The sequence below is a fragment of the Quercus lobata genome, chromosome 9, assembly GCF_001633185.2.
Source record: "Quercus lobata isolate SW786 chromosome 9, ValleyOak3.0 Primary Assembly, whole genome shotgun sequence".
In the NCBI taxonomy this organism is placed as follows: domain Eukaryota; kingdom Viridiplantae; phylum Streptophyta; class Magnoliopsida; order Fagales; family Fagaceae; genus Quercus; species Quercus lobata.
In genome coordinates, this window is record NC_044912.1 from 2,910,042 (window position 1) to 2,924,924 (window position 14,883).

Here is a 14,883-nt window from a genome sequence, read left to right on the forward strand (position 1 = left end):
GAGAGAGAGAGAGAGAGAGAGAGAGAGAGAGAGAGAGAGAGAGAGAGAGAGAGAGAGAGTATAAATACAACTTAAATAAAAGAACAAATCTTCATACATAAACTTATTCTGAGAAAAAAAAACTTCATACAGCAACAAATGCAAAGTCCTATAGCTAGTTTTTTTGGGACAAAATTTAGCTGCAAAATTGGTTGTAACCTAAAATTACAACCTTACTCAATAAAATAAATATTACTACATATTTTGAAAATCTAACCATTGAATTGCATATTCTTTACGCTCTTAATACACATATCAAATTTTGTATTAATCGGATATTATTTAATATATGATCTATAAGTTTATATTTTATGCATAATTTTAAATTACAAAAACTTGCAATTTAAACAATTTATTGACGATATAACTATTGATCTTTAATTTTCTAGAAATTTTGTAAGTATGGAGGATATAAAAAGAAGATGTAATCTAATAGTAAATTTGTTAAAATTTACCTCCAATAAAAAGATATTGACTAAAGTTGTAGCCTTAGGTTACAATCAATTTTGTAGATAAACTTGGTTAGTTTTTTTTTATAAAAAAACACACAAATAGAAAGAAATAGTCATTCCCTCACCTCCTCTCTCTTTGTCTGTACTAGATCTAATTCAAGGAGATCGATGACAACATCAACTAATTTGCCACCAACAACAATTGTTTCAAAGCGGAACCAATCTGGACTTCTTTGAAATTAATTTTAGTGAGCACTTCATAAGTAGACTGTTTTACAGTACTCTTAAACATAAATCTTTATTGTATGGAAAATCTTCACACGAACATGAATGAATCCCTTTTAAAACGTTAGTTAGATATTCAAATGTTGATGGGCTAAAGAGAGAGAGATTTGAGCGTAAAAGAGACGAAATACTCTCTGCCTGATAAAAAGGAAGGGTTTTGGTTTTACACGGTAATCGATTTAGCATGAAGTCGAGTTCCGTTGAAAAGACCGCTACCAATAATTTAATATTGCAATTTTTGGTATTTTTAGAATTTTGGAATTTAATTTAAGTACATAATATCAACTGCAATAATTTATTGAAAATAGAGTTTTTTTTTTTTGAGAATCAATTGGTAAAAGTCTAATTTTCCACAAAGCATAAAATATGTATGCATAACTAATTGACTAAACTGACCCATGTGGATTGGGTTGAATTGGGTTCTACCAATTTGATGAGTTGAGTTAGGTTGGATTGAAAAAACCATTTAACTTGACCCAACTAGACTCATGCACAGCCCTATTAACTAAGTTTAGAGTTTTTTTTGGAATGTAACTATCACATTGTCATGAACAATTTGAGCTTGGCATGAGAAAAAACTTACATATATAAAAATTAAGAAATAAGTCAAATCTAAGCCCAAGTTTACACTCACTTCTAAATGAGCGTATGTTCATGAATGAGCTTTGAAAGTAAGAGACTCACTGTAAATAAAAAAAAAAAAAAAATATATATATATATATATATATATCATGCCCGATATTGGATAGTGTAATTTTGCTAATTAGTTAATAAGACATCAAATTATTATTTATAATCAATTGGTAAATTTGATTGGGTTGGGTTCTACCCATTTGATGAGTTGAGTTAGGTTGAATTGAAAAAACCATTTAACTTGACTCAATTCTATATTTTAATGTGAATATAAGTAGTATAATGTATTTCAACTAGGTGGAATCTCTGTGCCTCTGCCATTTATTCTTCAGATTTAACCTAAATCATGTTTAAATTTTCCAACCAGGAAACAAATTCATTGCTTCCTCAATTCTTACGGTTAGAATTATGGCTAAGCGATTAAATTTACCATTTCTTAAAAGTTTAAACTTTTGAGAGAATTGATAATTTAACATGGTATTAGAGTAGGAAATCTTGAGTTTGATCTCTGTCTTTACTCAATCTCCCATTTAAAATATTAAAAATCTCATGTGTTGGGCCCTCACTTATTAAGGGGAACTTTAGGTCCACACGTGAGGGGGAGGGTTAAAATTATGGTTAAGTGATCAAATTCACCATTTCCATTCTCACTGTTAAAATTATGACTAAGTGATTAAATTTACCATTTTCTTAAAAGTTTAAACTTTTGGGAGAATTAGTAATTTAACATAGTATTAGAGTAGGAAATCTTGAGCTTGATCCCTATTTTTACTACCTCCCATTTAAAATGTTAAAAATCCTATGTGTTGGGCTCCACTTATTAAGGGGAACTTTAGGCCCACATGTGAAGGGGGGGTTAGCATTATGGTTAAGTGATTAAATTCACCATTTCCTCAAGTTTTTGGAAGAATTAGTAATTTGATACTCACCTTATAGTAGATTACCAACATTATTCCATAAATTATTACCAGCAGCCTTTATTAGAAATACAACACGTCTTAGTTCAAATGAGTATCTTATCATCTAATTTGCCTTTCTTTAATAAACATGAGACATGCATATTTAATCACAGATTATAACTTAAACAATATTCTGTCAAACAATCCTCAACTTAAGGAATTCGTAGAGACTTGAAAGGCATAAGATTATGATGATGATGGAGAAACCATGTGAAACCATCTGTGCAGTTTTAACAATCAGTCACCTTGTTGATGGTTCCAACCATGGACAAAATACCAAAATTGACCAAGTTCAACCAATTGTTAGCATTTAGTTTCTGGACTTTTAGATTCTGAATGACAACTTAGACATTTGATGTAACATAGTCCTTGAAATTTCAAGACACTGTGATTCAATGAACTGCAATATTACAGTTTAATTGCAAGAACAGCAAAAAGGGCATTAGTGAGACTAAGATGGGGCATAATTAATATACTTGCTTGGGCATAATTAATATACTTGCTTTTCCAAGCAAGTATATTAATTATTATAACTAATTTTTAAATGATCTAAAATCACACAAAATCATCATTTACATAAGTAAATTCCCCCGCCATTTGTATCTACTTTGAAAGGTTTTGAAGGTGTGATAGAATATCAAATTGCAATGTTTTTATTTTATTTTTTTTTTTTTTGAGGAAAATGTTTTTATTTATTTATTTGCTATTTGAGATACAATGTCAGGACAAAATTCATGCCCACCATATGTAAAAATGGTGACAATTGACGGGCGAAGCTGCAAAGCCGACGGGCTACAGGCGACGGAGCCATTACTTGGATAATGCAACCAAGCTGACGGACCTTGCAAAATGATGAACAAGGTCGAAAATCCAAGGAGAAAACCCATGAAACTGGCGAGACAAGAAGTCGCAAAAAGACTATACCAACGGAGTCTCCCGATCAGTTCAAAAAACTGATAGGGTTCCCAAAACAGACGGAAATGTTTACTAGGACTTCATCGGGCACAATCACAGATTAAAAAATATGAAAGCGACGGGAATAACATGCCATGTGATAAATGTAGCTGTCTACAAACAAAAGCCCAAGAAAACCAAACGGGCACTTAAACGATTGTTTGCAAAATGATTAAAATACAAGGTTAAAATACAGATAAAAAGAACTAAGGAACAGAAGCGTCAGCAGGCCTCCCGTCAGCATGTTGACTTTCAACGTCTACAATCACAGCCGGAGTATTGGAAGCAGGAGTAGGAGGGTTTGTAGCAGGCTGGGCTAGAACAACGACATCGTCAGCCTTCGGAGTAAGATTAGGCTCAGATGAGCCGTCATCTCCATCACCCATAGTAATTCCAGATAGGTCCAGCTTTGGGAATGCCGACGCGACCTGCTTAAGGCAATCGTCAAACCTAGTGCCATAATACTCAGCACATGAGTCAATGAACGATTGCGTCGCTTTAAAGTCTCAAACCACGTCAGCCCCAACCGTCTGCAATTTTTGGCCTAGATCCGTCACCTCCCCCTGGAGCTTTTCATTCTGACGGTTAGCCTCCACCAGCTTCTCCCTGACTTCCTTTAGCTCTTGGTTTAGCGTGCGGATGGCATCCATGTACTGCCCCTGTTCATTCATCAGATTGTTATTATGCTTCCGGACCTAGGTGACGACTCCCTCCTTGGCGACGCAATGATCCTGAAGGGCCTTAACGTGCACCAAGGCCTGAGAAGAGAACATAGACGTCAGTCAAAGTTTATCAAAATAAAATAAAACCAATCAAAAGGTAGCAAGCATACCCTGGTGAGATCAAAAAGGGCTGACGCCCCTAAGTCATCCGTCCCCAATAAATTACAAGGCCCTATATCCGTCGATTTTATGAAGGATACAACCTCCCCGACGGCATAGTCCTTATGGGTCAAGAAGCAGCAGGGACCCTCATTGACGGGACCTGAGGAAGTCATTACCCTCTTGCCCTCACCATGGCTTGGCATAAGAGGGGATTTTTCCTTTAGAGCACTATCCCCAGGAGTGACGACGGCCTTCTTAGACGAACGGTCGTCACTCCCGTCGGGCTTCCTCTTTGCAGGCTTAGCAACGGTTTTAGGGGTTAACAAGGTTTGCCCCCTGCCTCCTTTGCCCTCTTCTCCTCCTTCTGACGGGCTGCGACAGCCCTCACCCTCTGTTTAGCAGATTCCATCTCTACACAAAAAAAAAAAAAAAAAGTTAGAACAATAGACGGAGGAGTAAACTGACGGAGCTAATAAGAAATCTACTCACATCGGCGTGAAAATTGGTCCAATTTTCGAGCTTCAGCTGACGGTTCTGGACCCCCACAGTATAAATGAATAGTGTCAAGGGTGATCAAATCCCTACACTTACATTCCTCCAAAGGGATTTCCAAAACCCGACAGATGAACTCCTCCTGTTCGTCGGTTATGTGGGGACGGGTATGAGCTGAAAAGAAAAAAGAGAAAGAATGTTAGTAGCGTCACTTCAAAAACAAGAGGAACATGGTTGACGGGATTAACCCGAATCCCTGACAAAAGCCCAAATGTTGTAAAAATAACCATGGGGCATCGTCGCCCATTCCTCCTGACGGCAAACCCAATCTGTGCCCTCAACAAAGAAGAACCTACTTTTCCAGTTCCTATTAGAATCTGGCATATCTGATACCAATCTCAAACTTTTCTCTCGGGCATTAAAATGGTATGTCCCCTTAGACGAGGCAATGTGATGGGGTCTGTAGCAATAAAAAAATTCATCCAAGGTAAGCTGACGGTTTTCTCCACTAAGTCAACCCCACAGGATTTTAGCACCTATGAAAGTTCTCCAGGCATTCGGGGCGATTTGAGTGACGGACAAACCCAGAAAATCAGCTAGCTGACGGTGTAGGGCCATCAGCGGCAATCTCAGACCCGCAGCAAACATGGCATCATACATGCCAACGTCAGCGGTTCTCCTTGAGTAACATCTCTCATTCTCTGTAGGGAGACGGATCGGGATATGGTCTGGAATTTGGTAACGGGCGCGCAACTCCCTAAAAACCTTATCACTCATCATAGGTAGAAACTTGTTGACGGCCCAATCCTCAGGAAGAATAAAAGGACGGTTATCCCCTGGACCCTCTGAGGTCCCTCCACTGGATTCCTCCTCACCGTTACTATCATCCCCGTCAACATCGACGTCATCCCCGTTAACATCAACATTATCCCCGTTAACATTAACATAATCCCCGTCACTTCCATTCTCTCCTCTTTCCTTTTCTACTTCATCATTACCCCCCTTAGTATAACCCTCATCACCGTCAGGAGATTGGGCCAACGTCTCCCTCTCTGACGAAGGTGAGAAGTCCTCTGACTCATCACCAGAACCAAAGGCCTCGTCGTAGCTCGCTCCTTCGCGGACTGACGACTCCTCACACGACGCGTCACTTGACATCTGACTACCTACAAGTGACGGATCCGATCTAAGTACCTAAGGTGACGTCCTCACTAAAAAATTATTCAAGCTTTAGTGAAAATGAAAGAGAATAGGAGATAGAACTTACTGGTAAGATGACCTTCTAGAGAAGGAACGACTTCAAGGATAGCGACGGATAAGCTGATGGAAGTAAAGGATGAGTTGACAAAGTTAAGGGCGACGGTCTCTCTCTCTCATAGATCAGCAAGGATGAAATGGAGAAAATGAGGAGGAGGTGCCACTTATATATGGAATAGAAGGGCGCGGAAGACGAAGCGACGCCCTCGTCAGAAGCAAAGCCAATGAGAACACGCCACTTGTCCAAAGCATTAAATGCACGGCGGCTCGAGGAGACCCATGTAAATAATTTTCCCGCCTCCTTAAAGAATATAACAATCAACAAAAACGTTAACTCCATAACCCGTCAGTATGAAAAGTGATAGAGATATGGAGTAGGGGGCAACTGATAAGGATAAAAGAAATTGATCACAAAAGATAAGCTGACGGTTTATTTGTGACGGGATCTACTGAGACATCAGCCCCCATTTAATGACTGATGACGGGCAAGGAGAGGCACCTGAGGCATCCATAGGCTGACGGGATCATAAAGCTGAAGGGTGATCCTGAAACTAACGGGATAAAGACTGAAGGCATAATGTAAGCTGACGGCACTAGTCAAAGAATGCTTGCTAACCACGTTTGCGTGTATAAGTAAATTACTTGTCCTCCATGTTTTGAGAAACCTAAAAGGGATTCCTATATGGAAAGGATCCCGCAAAATACATCCAAGAAGACTCCTATAAGGAAAAGACTTCTACTTCAAGGAAAAAGGGTCAACCCCTACTACTATAAAAATCCAAGCACCCTCACGAACCAAGGTACGCATAATTTACCCTCTCTAGCACTCTAGAGTTGTGAGAATAATTTTGACTTGACTTTCGGAGAGTATTTGGCTGGCCCCACACCGGTGCTCTCTGCTAGGTCCTTTCTTTTTGCTGTGCAGGTGTTGTTTGGAGCGCACGAGGACCGTGTGACTTACTGGTGATATTTTCGGCATCATCAATTATGATTCTAATTAAAAAAGGTTTAGACAAATGAGGAGATATAATTGTCATAGAAGCCAAAATAAAATCATTAGATCCTACTCAAATTCACATGGTTCAAGTGCTTGCAGATTATGTGACAACTATATAATATATGAAATAAGAGTGCAATTTCCAAAAAATATAGCGTTCATATCATAATGCTAAAGAATCTTTTGAATATCACAAACCTCTCTCCATTATATGCTTGCAATTGATTTTAGTACTTTAGGTTTCACGATCACCAAGGCCTTAACATTGTGATAGGCAATCTGAAAGCAGAGGGAAACAAATTATTTAAGTTAGGCTGTGTTTGGTTGAATGTAAAATATTTTCGGGAAAGGAAAATATTTTCAAGTGTTTGGTTGCATTTCAAAAAATACTTTGGAAAATATTTTCTATTGTTTGGTTGTGTTGCTGAAAATGTTCTAAAAAACCCATTTTTATCATGTTTCTCACATTTTCTTAGGATCCAAACAAATATTATTACAAAAATCAAAACAAAAAAAAATCAAAATCACAAGACCAATCGGGGCGCGATCGGTTTGTGGGTTCGTCAGTGAGGATGAGGGATGGGTCAATCGGTTCATGGGTTTGTGGCACGATCTTGCCGGTGGACGAGGTGGGTTGATCGGTTCGTGGGTTCGTGGTGCGATCTCACCGTCGCGTGGAGGGGACAAGGATGGTGATCGGTTCATGAGTTCGTGGCGCGATCTCATCGTTGCATGGAGGGGATGAGGACAGCGATTTGACCGGCGTGATCTCGAACTCGACAGCGCAATCTCTCTCTCTCTCTCTCTCTCTCTCTCTCTCTCTCTCTCTCTCTCTCTCTCTCTCTCTGTGTGTTTGCGCATCTGTGAGTCCTTTCTCTCTCTTTTTCTCTCTTTGCGCAACTCCGGAAATGATTTGAAGGTAAAACAGAAGGTGAAAATATTTTCCGGGTCAAAGGGGCTATTTTACGGTCAAAGTAAATGATTTTTCGAAAAACTCTATTTTCCATGCGTAACCAAACACACGGTTTCATGTAAAAGAATTTCCTAAAATTGTTTTCAGCCAAAACAAACACAGCCGTAGGCATCAATCCCCTTATGGAAAAGCCTGTCAACTCATTTCAAATTTTCAATACCTGTCATCATGCTTAAAAATTATTTATAAAAAAAATTTAAGTTTTCAAAAAAAAAAAAAAGATTTTTTCACAAGGCTCAAAGATGCATACTGATTACTGACTTAACACATTGCTTAACTAACGGCCCATTAAATCAAAATGTGACAAACATCGTGTCACCATATTCTCACATCATATAATTATTATTATTATTATTATATATATATTTTTTAAATTTCACAACAAACATTTCACTAAACATTCCTAAAACTCGTTTCATATGCAAAATTAAGAAGCAAGAAAGCAATAGCAAAGCAGCATTGACCACATGAATAAAGAACTAAACTCTTGTGACTGAATTATTAAGTCTTGTCATGATTGAAAAGAAGTAACTACATATATAAAAAGAGAAATCAGCACAAAACATATAAGGAAATCGAATGATTTAATTGATTGTATGGTTGTATGTAATAGCAAATTAAGCGTTGAGACTTGAGATTATAACCAACCCAAAAAAAAAAAAAACTAAATAATGAATTTGTTGTGTATTAATACATTTTGCAAAGAAAAATATATCATTTTCCCACATAATCATAAAAAAAATGGACCATGAAACCCTCAGAACCTCTCTAAAAAAAATGTAAAGGCACCATTAAAAAAAGACAATTGTTGCATACCCCAACATAATTCCAACACTGGCTAGTATAGAAATTAAGAACTACAGGAAGGTAAGGTGATACCTCCATAACAAATAGCAATTATTATGTACAGAAACAGAACAATCAAGACTGTCAATATTACCCTGTGATTAAAAAAAAAATGAAAGTTTAGATTCATGAAAATCAAGATGCCCAAAGGCTATTGGCAGCTAAATTTTTTTTTTTTTCAAGTTAGTTATAGATTGTACTTCCAATCATGACCATTGTAATGCTTAACGCTTATAATCAATAGAATATATTCAATCTCTTTAAAATAGAATATATCCAAAATAAAAATTACACAACAAAAGTTTTAAATCCAAGCATCGCATATGTGATTTCTTTCAAGATCAAAGCTCTAAAATATGTACTTCCATTTTTTCACACCGTAATGACCAAGGAGTAGCCAGGGCCATATTCTCTGCACTGACTGTCCCATGCACAACTTTTATATACCAATAGCATATTTCTCCAACGCATACTGTTTTACACTCTTAAATATAACTTTTTATTGTATGGAAAATTTTCACACGAACAAGAATGAATCTCTTTCCAAACGTTAGATATTCAAATGTTGAGAGAGAGAGAGAGAGAGAGAGAGAGAGAGAGAGAGAGAGAGAGAGAGAGAGAGAGAGAGAGAGAGAGAATATAAATACAACTTAAATAAAAGAACAAATCTTCATACATAAACTTATTCTAAGAAAAAAAATCTTCATATAGCAACAAATGCAAAGTCCTATAGCTAGTTTTTTTGGGACAAAATTTAGCTGCAAAATTGGTTGTAACCTAAAATTACAACCTTACTCAATAAAATAAATATTACTACATATTTTGAAAATCTAACCATTGAATTGCATATTCTTTACGCTCTTAATACACATATCAAATTTTGTATTAATCGGATATTATTTAATATATGATCTATAAGTTTATATTTTATGCATAATTTTAAATTACAAAAACTTGCAATTTAAACAATTTATTGACGATATAACTATTGATCTTTAATTTTTCTAGAAATTTTGTAAGTATGGAGGATATAAAAAGAAGATGTAATCTAATTGTAAATTTGTTAAAATCTACCTCCAATAAAAAGATACTGACTAAAGTTATAGACTTAGGTTACAATCAATTTTGTAGATAAACTTAGGTAGTTTTTTTTTATAAAAAAAACACACAAATAGAGAAATAGTCATTCCCTCACCTCCTCTCTCTTTGTCTGTACTAGATCTAATTCAAGGAGATCGATGACAACATCAACTAATTTGCCACCAACAACAATTGTTTCAAAGCGGAACCAATCTGGACTTCTTTGAAATTAATTTTAGTGAGCACTTCATAAGTAGACTGTTTTACAGTACTCTTAAACATAAATCTTTATTGTATGGAAAATCTTCACACGAACATGAATGAATCCCTTTTAAAACGTCAGTTAGATATTCAAATGTTGATGAGCTAAAGAGAGAGAGATTTGAGCGTAAAAGAGACGAAATACTCTCTGCCTGATAAAAAGGAAGGGTTTTGGTTTTACACAGTAATCGATTTAGTTGGAAGTCGAGTTCCGTTGAAAAGACCACTAGCGATACTACGTCGTTATCATCTGTGCTATGATCCAGGGGGCAGATTCGTCCATTAATAACAGTTAAAAAACCAAAATAGGTCCAGTCCACCTTTAAAACTCTTAACTTCGGCCCATCAGCCCATTGGACATGAAAATCTACGTAAACAAAACTTGTATTTTAATTTAGATTTTTAGATTTGCTCCCCAAAACGAAACAGTGTATCTTTCTTGGCCAACTTTAAAGATATGACTCTAACAAAAGAGGGATGACTATAAGAACGGTAAAAGGACAAATATTTTGAAAACGATAATAAAACATGTAATTATAAATAATATATAATCTATTAAATCAAACCATTAAAATTTGAAGATATTATAGAAGAAATTTGTGTCTTTGCATGAAAATTAGTGTTTGATTCTTCTGTTAATTCAAACCGAGCAGCATTGGTATACTTTTTTGATGCTACAAACTTAGAAGGAACTTGTTTGAGTTATATAGTTATACTAGTCGCTAACCCGTGCGATGCACGGGAAAGTCGCTAAAAATGAGATCAACTCCAAAATATAAATATATATATATATATATATATATATATATATATATATTGTATCATACATAAAATCATTGGATCCAAAGCAAGTTACAAACTATTCAGCTTTTTATTGGTAGCAAAATCACTTGCATGTTTGAATTTGGTCTCAATGGATCAAGTGAAATCCTTCATCTAGATATTCCAATATCAGGATAGATGATATGTTTTTGATAGGTTAGAATTAAGATAAATAACAATTACACATATACACATAGCTCCAAAAAAATAAAATCATTTATTGAATAAGCTCAAAAATGTAAATTTTGCCAAAGAAAACATCACATATAATGTATAAGCACATGTCTACATAACTTTTGAATCATCCAAGTGCAACAACATTAGAAGCAACCTTTAGAATTCTTTCCTCTTTCAAGTGTCTCCTAAACAAAGTCTTTTTTCCTTCTCAGTTCTTTTCATCATTCTACAACATAAAAATCGCAGTCAACAAAAGTTTAAATCCAAGCATCGCATCTGTGATTTCTTTCAAGATCAAAGCTCTAAAATATGTACTTCCATTTTTTCCCACCGTAATGACCAAGGAGTAGCCAGGGCCATATTCTCTGCACTGACTGTCCCATGCACAACTTTTATACACCAATAGCATATTTCTCCAACGCATACTGTTTTACACTCTTAAATATAACTTTTTATTGTATGGAAAATTTTCACACGAACAAGAATGAATCTCTTTTCAAACGTTAGATATTCAAATGTTGGAGAGAGAGAGAGAGAGAGAGAGAGAGAGAGAGAGAGAGAGAGAGAGAGAGAGAGAGAGAGAGAGAGAGAGAGAGAGAGAGAGAGAGAGAGAGAGTATATATAAATACAACTTAAATAAAAGAACAAATCTTCATACATAAACTTATTCTGAGAAAAAAAAATCTTCATACAGCAACAAATGCAAAGTCCTATAACTAGTTTTTTTAGGACAAAATTTAGCTGCAAAATTGGTTGTAACCTAAAATTACAACCGTGGGGCCCAAATAATTTATGGGCCAGGCCCATTTACCCGTGGGGAGTCCAAAGGCCCAAGCCGAGGAGGGCTATGGCCCAAGCTCGATAATATAAAGCACAAGATGGCCTTGGGATACAGCTGAGGACAGTTCAGTCCTCGGCAGACCCAAAGTCCCACCGGAAAGAGGGGCAAAAACGGTATAGGACTAAGCTTGAAAGAAAATCTAAAATATCCAGGGAAAGCAGCTCTTACTGTCATTCAATACTCTGCACCTGACAAAGCCGTATTCTTCGGCTTTTACAACGACCCCCAACGACTTTGGGTATGGACTGATGGGACAAGTATCAGTCTTGGAAAGGTTGACCCTATACGTGGACGAAGGACAGTGAATGCAGGCTAGTATAAAAGGAAAAATAAGTAATCTAGAGAGAGGGCTGGGAAAAATGGCCAAAAACCAGAGCCTCCCAGTCCACCTCCAGGAGAAAGACTCCAGGGGTGAAGAAAACTTAACCATGTATGAACACCATGAAAAACCCACCGCCTGGTGACCAAGGCCTAGCCTTTCAAACCCACGCTCTACAAATGATATTGTTTGGGTCATTTTACGTGCAAACCCAACACTGCTACGATTCGTTACGAATCGTGTCCTTACAACAACCTTACTCAATAAAATAAATATTACTACTATGGGGCCAGAGAATTCACGGCCCAGGCCCACTCTACATTAAAGCCCAAGGCCCAAGCCGAGGAGAGCCATTACCGATGACGCATAATGAAATCCCAAAAGGAGCATAAGGATATTGCCGAGGACGACCTTATGCTCAGCACCTCACAAAATGCCTGAAGAAAGGGGCAAACTCAATATAAGGGCAAGACAAGGGAAAAAGCTGCCAACATCATAATACAAAACTCTATATCTGACAAGCCCATACTCTAAACCATGCCCTTTAACTTTCCCGACGACCCCTAACCACTCTAGGTATGGGTTGACAGGACAGGTTTGCACCCCAGAAAGTAAAATTTACACGTGGACCCTAAAAGGGGAAAGGAACACTAGTATAAAAAGGGAGACCCCCCGCAAAAGGGAGGGGAGGAAGGATACAAGGCTCCTCGGACGCTGTCCGAGGACTTAAGTCCTACAACTCGTACTAATGGAGGGCTTAGCTAGTCAAGCCAAGTCCATCTATACATAAGCTCCTATAGAAACTACGACTAAACCGCTCAACTGTGCCCAAGGTCATGCCTTTCAAACCCACTCTCTACAAATTCATTGTCTGGGAACTTTTGGGCTAGAACCACTTACTTGCTGGGCCCGGGCCCCAAAAGCCGCCCCTACAACTACATATTTTGAAAATCTAACCATTGAATTGCATGTTCTTTACGATCTTAATACACATGTCAAATTTTGTATTAATCGGATATTATTTAATATATGATCTATAAGTTTATATTTTATGCATAATTTTAAATTACAAAAACTTGCAATTTAAACAATTTATTGACGATATAATTATTGATCTTTAATTTTCTAGAAATTTTGTAAGTATGGAGAATATAAAAAGAAGATGTAATCTAATGGTAAATTTGTTAAAATCTACCTTCAATAAAAAGATATTGACTAAAGTTGTAGTCTTAGGTTACAATCAATTTTGTAGATAAACTTGGTTAGTTTTTTTTATAAAAAAACACACAAATAGAAAGAAATAGTCATTCCCTCACCTCCTCTCTCTTTGTCTGTACTAGATCTAATTCAAGGAGATCGATGACAACATCAACTAATTTGCCACCAACAACAATTGTTTCAAAGCGGAACCAATCTGGACTTCTTTGAAATTAATTTTAGTGAGCACTTCATAAGTAGACTGTTTTACAGTACTCTTAAACATAAATCTTTATTGTATGGAAAATCTTCACACGAACATGAATGAATCCCTTTTAAAACGTTAGTTAGATATTCAAATGTTGATGGGCTAAAGAGAGAGAGATTTGAGCGTAAAAGAGACGAAATACTCTGTGCCTGATAAAAAGGAAGGGTTTTGGTTTTACACAGTAATCGATTTAGCATGAAGTCGAGTTCCTTTGAAAAGATCGCTAGCAATACTACGTCGTTATCATCTGTGCTATGATCCAGGGGGGCAGATTCGTCCATTAATAACAGTTAAAAAACCAAAATAGGCTCCAGTCCACCTTTAAAACTCTTAACTTCGGCCATCAGCCCATTGGACATGAAAATCTACATAAACAAAACTTGTATTTTAATTTAGATTTTTAGATTTGCTCCCCAAAACGAAAGAGTGTATCTTTCTTGGCCAACTTTAATGATATGACTCTAACAAAAGAGGGATGACTATAAGAACGGTAAAAGGACAAATATTTTGAAAATGATAATAAAACATGTAAAAAAAATTATAAATAATATATAATATATTAAATCAAACCATTAAAATTTGAAGATATTATAGAAGAAATTTGTGTCTTTGCATGAAAATTAATGTTTGATTCTTCTGTTAATTCAAACCGAGCAGCATTGGTATACTTTTTTGATGCTACAAACTTAGAAGGAGCTTGTTTGAGTTATATAGTTATATTTATTACACGTATAATTATGAAACTTTCATTATGGCTATGTAGGTGTAATTGTGTCCTTGTGCCCGGTGCCTCATAACTATTCTGGCATATAGTGACTTGCTTTTAACTTATAAATTGAATGTATCATAGTTCCATTTAAGTTAGTGTCTAAAATATTATTTATGTAATGACTGTCACAGTAGAGAAGAAACGTGAACATTTGAAGATGGTTTCATGTATTTGCGGCCATGGTGTTTGAATTTATTAAGGAGCTATTTGGTAGGGTGTTTTGAACAATAATTTTTAGTGTTTAAACAACATTACACGTATTTTTAAACACTTTTTCACCAACACGTATTTTCAAAAAATACAAACATTATTAGAACAATATTACCAAACAGATTCCATGAGTTGTTTTCATGATTTCAACTCATTCATATGTCAACTCCGTTCTTGTTTCATTATTTGGGCATAATAGTGATAGTTTGTATACTAATGGCCATACTA